Raw genomic sequence first — 8,241 nt, 5'->3', positions numbered from 1 at the left:
GACGCTGTCCTAGTTTAATGACAAAAATGTTGACGTTTTGCAGATCAAAGGTATGTGTAAAGAGTGTGTCCGAGCTAGCGTATTACTACAAACAACGTTTCTTTACCATAATATCTGTTGTCACCCGAGTGATAAACTATTTTAAAACGCATTAACAATGTGTCTTTTATATAATATGCTATGTTCATAAACTGTTAATTAACACAGGTAATCTCTCTTTCAATCACCTGTACGTTAAACCATTTTTAAATGGTTTTAAAATTAGTGTGAGCCAGGTAAATAGACAAGCTGCATTGTCTATACCGCGCACAATGCATGTAAACATGCTTATTATTACCGGTAATAGAAATTTAGAATGGTAAACTGGAAGTACTAATGCATTCCTTGACTGGCATAGTATAGAAGCCAATAAATCCTTTTGCCTAAACTCAGTTCCAAAGATATATATTTGCAGTTTGTGCCAGTATAACAACACATGGGCCTTTGTGTTTTTTTCGGTGTAGAATCTATATTGGGACAGCATCGCCACCAGCTGCTATTTAGTACTGGAATAAAACCAGACTCTTGCAAGGAATGCTATTATTGACGTAAGTAATTGTATCTTCTCGATTAGTGGAAAAACACGATTGTTATACAAACCCAAATTACTCTTTGTAATTTCTCTATCACTGCTCTTGTTTTTGTACGTTTCCACTTCCATGTCCTGTTTTGAAACATATACAGAAAAAAATCATTAAGCTGCCCCTGCTTGTGAGACAGAATCTACTTTAATCAAATGGCATTTAAAAAGGACATCTTGTTTTCATCATGAAAATATTGCTCTTATTGTTTATGCCAGCCAGCTCTCCTTGGCCTTTTACAGGGATCCTCTCGATGGTGGTTTGGCAGTGTCAAACGCATTTTGGACTGGCACTTCCAGAAGTCAGAATTTGATTGAAACTATATATGTCTAGATAACATTTAATGTAGCCCCCCTTTGCTGTGTTTGTTTCAAGATTATTTTTGGAAACAACAGAAGCAACCTTGGTCTCAGCTGCTTTTCCATTTTAGGAGTGCGATGTGTCCTATAATTAATATATATGTATAAAATTAGATTAATGTGAATATATATATTTAATGTTTTTTTTTATAAAATACATAAATATATCTCTCACTTATGTATTTTATTTGTTGCTATGTTTGTCATTATCTGCCTGTAAATGATTTGATTTTGTTTCATAAAACGTATGTTTAAACAATAATACATCTTCAGGTTTGTATTTTAGAATGTTTTCCTTATATGAATATGGGTTTAAAGGCCGTTTGTTTTCTTTTGTGCCGTGATCCAGTCCTGAAGGAAAAAACAAACAAAACAAAAACAGCAAAACCACAATGTAGTTAACATTTGTCTATTGTTACTGACATGAGAATTTGGTTCCAAGCCAAAGAACTCTGTGCCTTGATGTAGTCTAAATGGGGACAGGGTAAATATGGCCAGTTAACTTCTAGAACCACCTGTTCAGAAGAGGCATGAAATATGTGTCACATTTGCATTATAAATGCCAAGGTGATGTCCTGTGAATTTAAAAAATAATGTTAAAAAGTCTGTTTTAGTGCTCTACCAGCTTTAACATGTAGATTTAAAGGAATACTCCTATGTAAGTGCTGTGTGTAGGAGAAGGATATGGAGAGTGTGTTAGGAAGCCTGCCCACATATATTTCCCTCAGTATACAAGACATTTCTTTTCACAAGCTGTGTATACACACATACTAAATATCACACATTTGTAAACACACTATGTACACAAATACACACACATTGTTATATACACACAGAATGTTATATATCATATATTTACTCATTAACAGCACATACACACACTCATGTGCTTACAGATACACACACGTCCAAACACACACATTGCAGAAAGCCATTCCATTTGAGCTCATTCAGCCACCAGGAATGGTGATAAATGTTGGTGATTTCTGTGGTCGGTTGCACCTCTCCTTGTGCCTGGTGCTTCAGTTTCTGCTGCAGGCTTTGGCTCACAGGAGTCCCCAGCCTCACCACTTCTCACTTCTTGTGGTCGGCCCCAAGCTAGCTGTATAAATTGTAAGGCTTTAAGATTATACATTTTGAGTGTTTGACAATGCTGGCATTTATGTGTTATAAGGAACCCCAGAAAAGCATTTAAAGAGAAAAAAAATACATAATAACACAGGAAGTTATTACTGATCATAGAAGATACCGTTTGAGGTCTACTCACTAATAAAGGAGAAATAAATACAGGTGGAAAGTGCTTCAAATTGTAGGTTTTTTGTTTGTTTGTTTTTCACTTCTTTTGGATAAACAGCAAACACAGATGTGAGAAAGGCTGAACTTGATGTAACTATGTAATAGACGGCCTTCTAGGTCTGGAGATAAAATTGTTTCCTTTACATCTCTATTTTCTCCTGGAAGACTCAAGTCATTATAGGAATATATGTAACTCTTTTATAGATCTGTGATTTGCTAGTTTCATTGTTTAAAGGTAGAGTACTGATTGTGGTTCTAACGGTGCAATATGTGTTATATTCTAGGCTTCAATAACTTAGATTGGCAATAGGCTAATGTCTCCATCAGCAGGCATTCTCGCATATTTTTTTCATTAAGAAAACTTTGCACTATTTCCATTCCAAAATATACAAGGTGTGTAATATATACCTTTCATACACCGGACAACCAATAGGGCTAGGTACAAATCTATGAACTTCTACGGAATCCAGTTGTGGAACATTCCTGCGATTTAAACCATCTGCTTCATTATCTCACTTGCATACATTACAGCTAAACATTAACGTTTTGGTATCTAATACCAGAGAGATGTAAGTAGCAGGGCAAAGTGCACTCAAAACAATGTGCTTGTGGTCTGAGTTTCCCACTGCCCACATGATTTGTAGTTATAAGCTATAACGATTGTTTCCACTTATTTTTACTGTATTTTAACTAAATTCAGTTTTAAAGTATCTTACGTGCTTCCATATTTACCCCTATTTTGAATGCATTATCTAAATAATATATTAATAAATTGAAATGGAATACAATCTACTCCCCCTTTAGTGAACAAGACTTGTCTGAGATATCTTATCTAATTCACGCCTTCCCATTGTTTCTTTTGGGAGCACTGTACATATTCCGTAAACATTAGATTTTAAGTACAGTACTATTTTTTTTTGTGTGCAAATAATGACTAAATTGGCCAAGGCTGGCCCGCCACAAACAATTTCATTTATAAAATTAAGTAAATTAAAAGTTGGAGACATTGTTTCATTTGTTCAAGTAATCTATTCATTGTTTGCAAAAATGTATCTACTTTTAAATGTATCTTCCAAGCACATACACTACTATACAACTCTCTGATTGGCTCTCCACTAGCACTAACTGATTTTAACAGTGCATGATGGGAGATAATATGCACAGGCCGTCATCATATACTCTGAATTTTATGAAATATAAATGTTTCCTCCCTTCTAATGTCCTGGAATAACACCATTGGTCCCAATATGCACTGTAAATTCACCCTAAAATTTACACACATGCGAATAACCATTTACTCACTCATATAGTAATAACCATACTTAGATTTAGCAGCCCTAAATCCGTTACTGGATCCCTTTCATAGGACCAAGGGCTTTTGCAACTACTAGTCCCATTACTTTTGAATAAGTGTTTGTGGGTGAAGTAATTTGGTTTGCTCAACTAAATTGGCATCAAGACAGCTTTAGTTTAGTGAAGCCGTTTGGGTGTATAGATCTTGCCCCTGCAGTCTCACTGCTCCATTCTTTGCCATTTAGGAGTTAAGTCACTTTTGTTTCTGTGTATGCAGACCTAGCCACACCTCCCCTGGCTGTGACACACACAGCCTGCATGGAAAAAATGGTTTCCTTTTCAGTTAGATGTTAACTTATTTTAGTAGTTTTTGTCTCATGTAATGTAAATGGAACTTTCACACACAGGGCCGGCCTTAGGCCTTTAGGTGCCCTGTGCGAAAAATCTTCACAGCACCCCCCCCCCCTCATCCATGTATGATGTAATGTTTGTTGTCTGTGTATGTGATAGCTGTGTTGGATGTGTGTGATACTTGTAATGGGTGTATTTACAGTGTGTGATATGCGTGTTTTAGTTGTATGTGATATTTGTGCTGGGTTTATTGCCTGTGTGTGATGGTTATTTAATTGAGATAAAAACATGCATTTAGGCCTGTATGTGAACGCAGGTGTATATTTTTGCAGAGTTATGTGCACACAGTCCCACAGTCAGATGCACACAGCTATACATATACACTATCAAATCCACCACATGCACATAGTCACAGGCAGATAGTCACATACACAGGATTAGGCAGAAACACACAGGTAGTAACACACATATAGTTACAGGTAGATAAACACAATTACAGGCAGACAGCCACACACACACACAGAGTTTTACACACACACACACACACACACACACACACACACACACAGACACACACCCACACATACAGTCTTACACACACATACTTATATGCAGACAGTCATGCACACACACACACACACACACACAGGCAGACAGTCACACACACACACAAACACAGGCAGACAGTCATACACACAGACACGCACACACACACACACACACAGACAGACAGTCATACACACACACACAGGCAGACAGTCATACACACACAGGCAGACAGTCATATACACACACACAGACACACACACAGGCAGACAGACATATACACACGCACAGACACACACACACACACAGACACAAACACACACAGGCAGACAGTCACACACACACACACACACACAGTCTCACACACACACACAGGCAGACAGACATACACACACACACAGTCACACACACACACAGGCAGACAGACATACACACACACAGTCACACTCACACTGACAATCACACATAGATATCTCTGTTCATTGTGGAGGCAGACAGGCAGTGCAGCTCCCGGAGACTGTTTGTTGGGGAAGCAGGGACTCCTTCCTGCTTCCCCTGCAGCAGTTATCCAGCACATTAAGCTCAGCCCCTGCCCACAGAAGCTCCGCCCCCACCGCACGGGAAGCTCTGCACCCTGCCACAAATTTTTTTATTTTTAAATTCCGGCCGGCCATGTGTGAGATATGTCGGCCACACGGCGCCCCCTGCTCCATGGCACCCTGTGCGGCCGCACAGCTCGCACACCCCTAAGGCCGGCCCTGTTCAAACATCACATAGGAGAAGGAAATATGAAATTCTAGATAACACAGACTGTGCAATAAAGGAAGTTTAAACATTATCTCTCTTTTCACAGGAAGTATTTAGGAAGGCTATGCAACTCATATGCAGGGAGGTGTGACTATGGCTGTATAAACGAATAGTTTTAACTCCTAAATGGCAGAGAACTGGGCAATGAGACTGCGGGGGCATGATCTATACACCAATACTGGTTTATTAATCTACATTTGTTTTGGTGACTATAGTGTCCCTTTAAATATCCTTTCCTATCCTATCCTCATCCTATAAAAAGGATTTAGGGGAGGGTAAGAAGTGTTATGCAATGCTTTGAGCGTACAAAGTCAGAAGAAGACAAACTGTTCTAGCTTATCATTGTGACTGCTTGTACACACTTGTCCACGTTTTTGGCTGAGAGTCAGACTTTACTCCACTCCTGTTAACCTTGACATGCAGCATGTAGAGTGACAGTCATTCCAGTTCCAGACCCTCAGAATAACCTAATTGAATAGACTGCACAAGATCAGTGAACCCACACTCCTGCTAAGCGCAGAATGGAGCTTTATCTTTATCTCTAACTCTTTAGAAAAAGGCATAGGATTCCAGGCTGGGACAGTAATCCCAGGATACCAGCTATCTTCTGATAAGTACATGTGCAAGCTCTAGACAAAGCACTTCCACTTAGCAGCATATCGGGCTAACAGCACTCAACACCTTGTTCAGCATTCAACACAAATATAAGAGCGAGTAGCGTAGTATTCAAACCATGTATAGCTAATTTTATTCAGCATAAATAAAATATTTATAGATCGCATTTTTAAAATGCCACACACAGCGACAGCATAAATCTAGTCATATGTGCAAACATTGTTTTGGAAATGTGAGAAAAAGTTATATATAGCGCATCTGAAATTGTATGTTATTGCAGAGATTACATTTTTTAACTGCATAGACACAACATGTATTGGGGAGATGGAAACCCAAACTTCATTGAATTGGAGAGGATCTACAGCTCTGAGTATTCTATCATTAAATGTATTGGATAAAATGGTCCACAGTGCTGCAGTACTTCAAGCTGTAGTTTTAAGTTGTGTATTAACAGAGAAAGTACTGCACGTTTGTATTCCTGGCGCTATAGTTTTCCTTTAAATGCCCTGAAATTCACTCTGAATGCGTAATTACATCACCCTAAAGTATGACAGAGCCTGTCAGTCAGGTTATTGGGAGGTAAAATAGTAAGAAAACATATCTCACGTGAACTGATCATATGACTTGGTAGGTTGGGTAAAAACATAGATTTTCTATAGCTATGAGTTTTTTGTGTTCTCCTGTAATGATGCATGCTGCATTTTTCTACATGGCCAAAATGGTCGTAGTGATGATGCTTGGATGATTTGCTGCCTTTGTGATTAAGCAGGTACATTGTATTAAGTGTTAGGAATGTGCATTTGCAAAAAAAAATTTCCGTTCGGGACTTCGGCAATTCGGAAGCATCCGAATTGCTGAAATTCATCCAAATTTAAATTGCACATGTCTATTAAGTGTCATCCACAGAGCCCACATTGCTCATTTTGGGTGTAGACTTGTGCTTTCGGTTTCAAACAAATTTGCGATTCGTCCTAAGTGTTAGCATTTGGCAATTCAGTCGAAACCCAGAACTCTGAAGTGCTATAAAAACAAATCACTAAACAAACAAAGCAGGCTGCCAGGCAATGCACTAAATTATCTTGTTTAAATTTGTGATTCGGAGTTCTGTCTGTGGCACCAAAAAAAAGATGATTAATCTAAAAAAATGATAATTGACTATAAGCGGACAGCCGCTAAATGTTGATTTTATTCACAGATCAAGTGATAATTGAATAATAGACCAATAGAGGGAAAAAGGAGTAGCAGTATATATATATATATATATAAACAGTCTATATTTATATATAGTTAATAGATATATAATATATAAATAGATTTTTTTTTACTGCTCCTCCTATTTTTCCCCCTTTTGGTTACTTTTCCTAACTTGATAACTTGATCTGTGAACCAGATGGCAGGAAAATGCACCTATCAGTGCTCTGCAAAATATATACATCATATTTATATTATTTTGCAGTACGTTGTCCATTTTGCTCCTCTTTGGTTCTTCCGAATCATTTTTCCTGAAACAACTACATGCATGAAATTCAAAATAGAATTCTTTCTTTGGAAGAATCAAGTCCGACTAAATTAATTTTTTCTTGTGCACAATTCTGTTTGGGAATGACCTGTATATGCAGTCTGAGCAAGATTTTGCTGTTGAACGTTATTCCTATGCTTCTTCAGTGGTGCAGAAAAATATAGGGTTAAACTAATGCCGCACTAGTGCTGGGTTTTTGTTGGTCGTGATACTTCAGGGGGCATCTGTGCCCTGCATGAGAATGAGATTTACAGATTTTAAAACCTCTGATGAGTGCTTGCTCCTGTCAAACTTTTGGAGCCAGAGGCTTGAAGAATATGCTCAAAAGGCCAGAGGAGAGGCATAGAGGAAGCATTAACCCTTTAGAGTGCCTGTTGCAATTCGAATGTTACCCATACCACTATAAGGAAAAATCTAATTAAAATAAATATTTTCTAAAAGATGCTAAGATTGGGGAGGGGGGGGGGAGGAGGAGAGTAAGCAAACTAATGAAAAGGAAGGGGAGAGAGTTAAAAAAAAACCAAACAGGATTTGTCCATTGGCTTGCTTGTAGAAATGCATTTATTATATACTGCTAAAATATCTAGGGCAGCGATGGCGAACCTATGGCACACGTGCCACATCTGGCACGCCGAGCCCCCTCCTCCCCCAAGAGCCGTTGCTCTCTCCTGCAGGGCCGGTGCTATCCAAGAGCCGGCCCTGCTGGGTCCCTTCATGGACCCCAGGGGAGATCGGAGAACTCCCTCACCAGTCCGCAGACACATTGCCAGCAGTGGAGGGAGAGGAGACCCGGGAGCTCTAGCTTGCACCTCCGGCGAGTCTCCTCTCGCGAGCA

This window comes from Pelobates fuscus, chromosome 5 (genome assembly GCF_036172605.1).
Source record: "Pelobates fuscus isolate aPelFus1 chromosome 5, aPelFus1.pri, whole genome shotgun sequence".
Classification (NCBI taxonomy): Eukaryota; Metazoa; Chordata; class Amphibia; order Anura; family Pelobatidae; genus Pelobates; species Pelobates fuscus.
The sequence above is the reverse complement of the archived record's forward strand: the minus strand, read 5'-3'. Positions refer to the sequence as shown.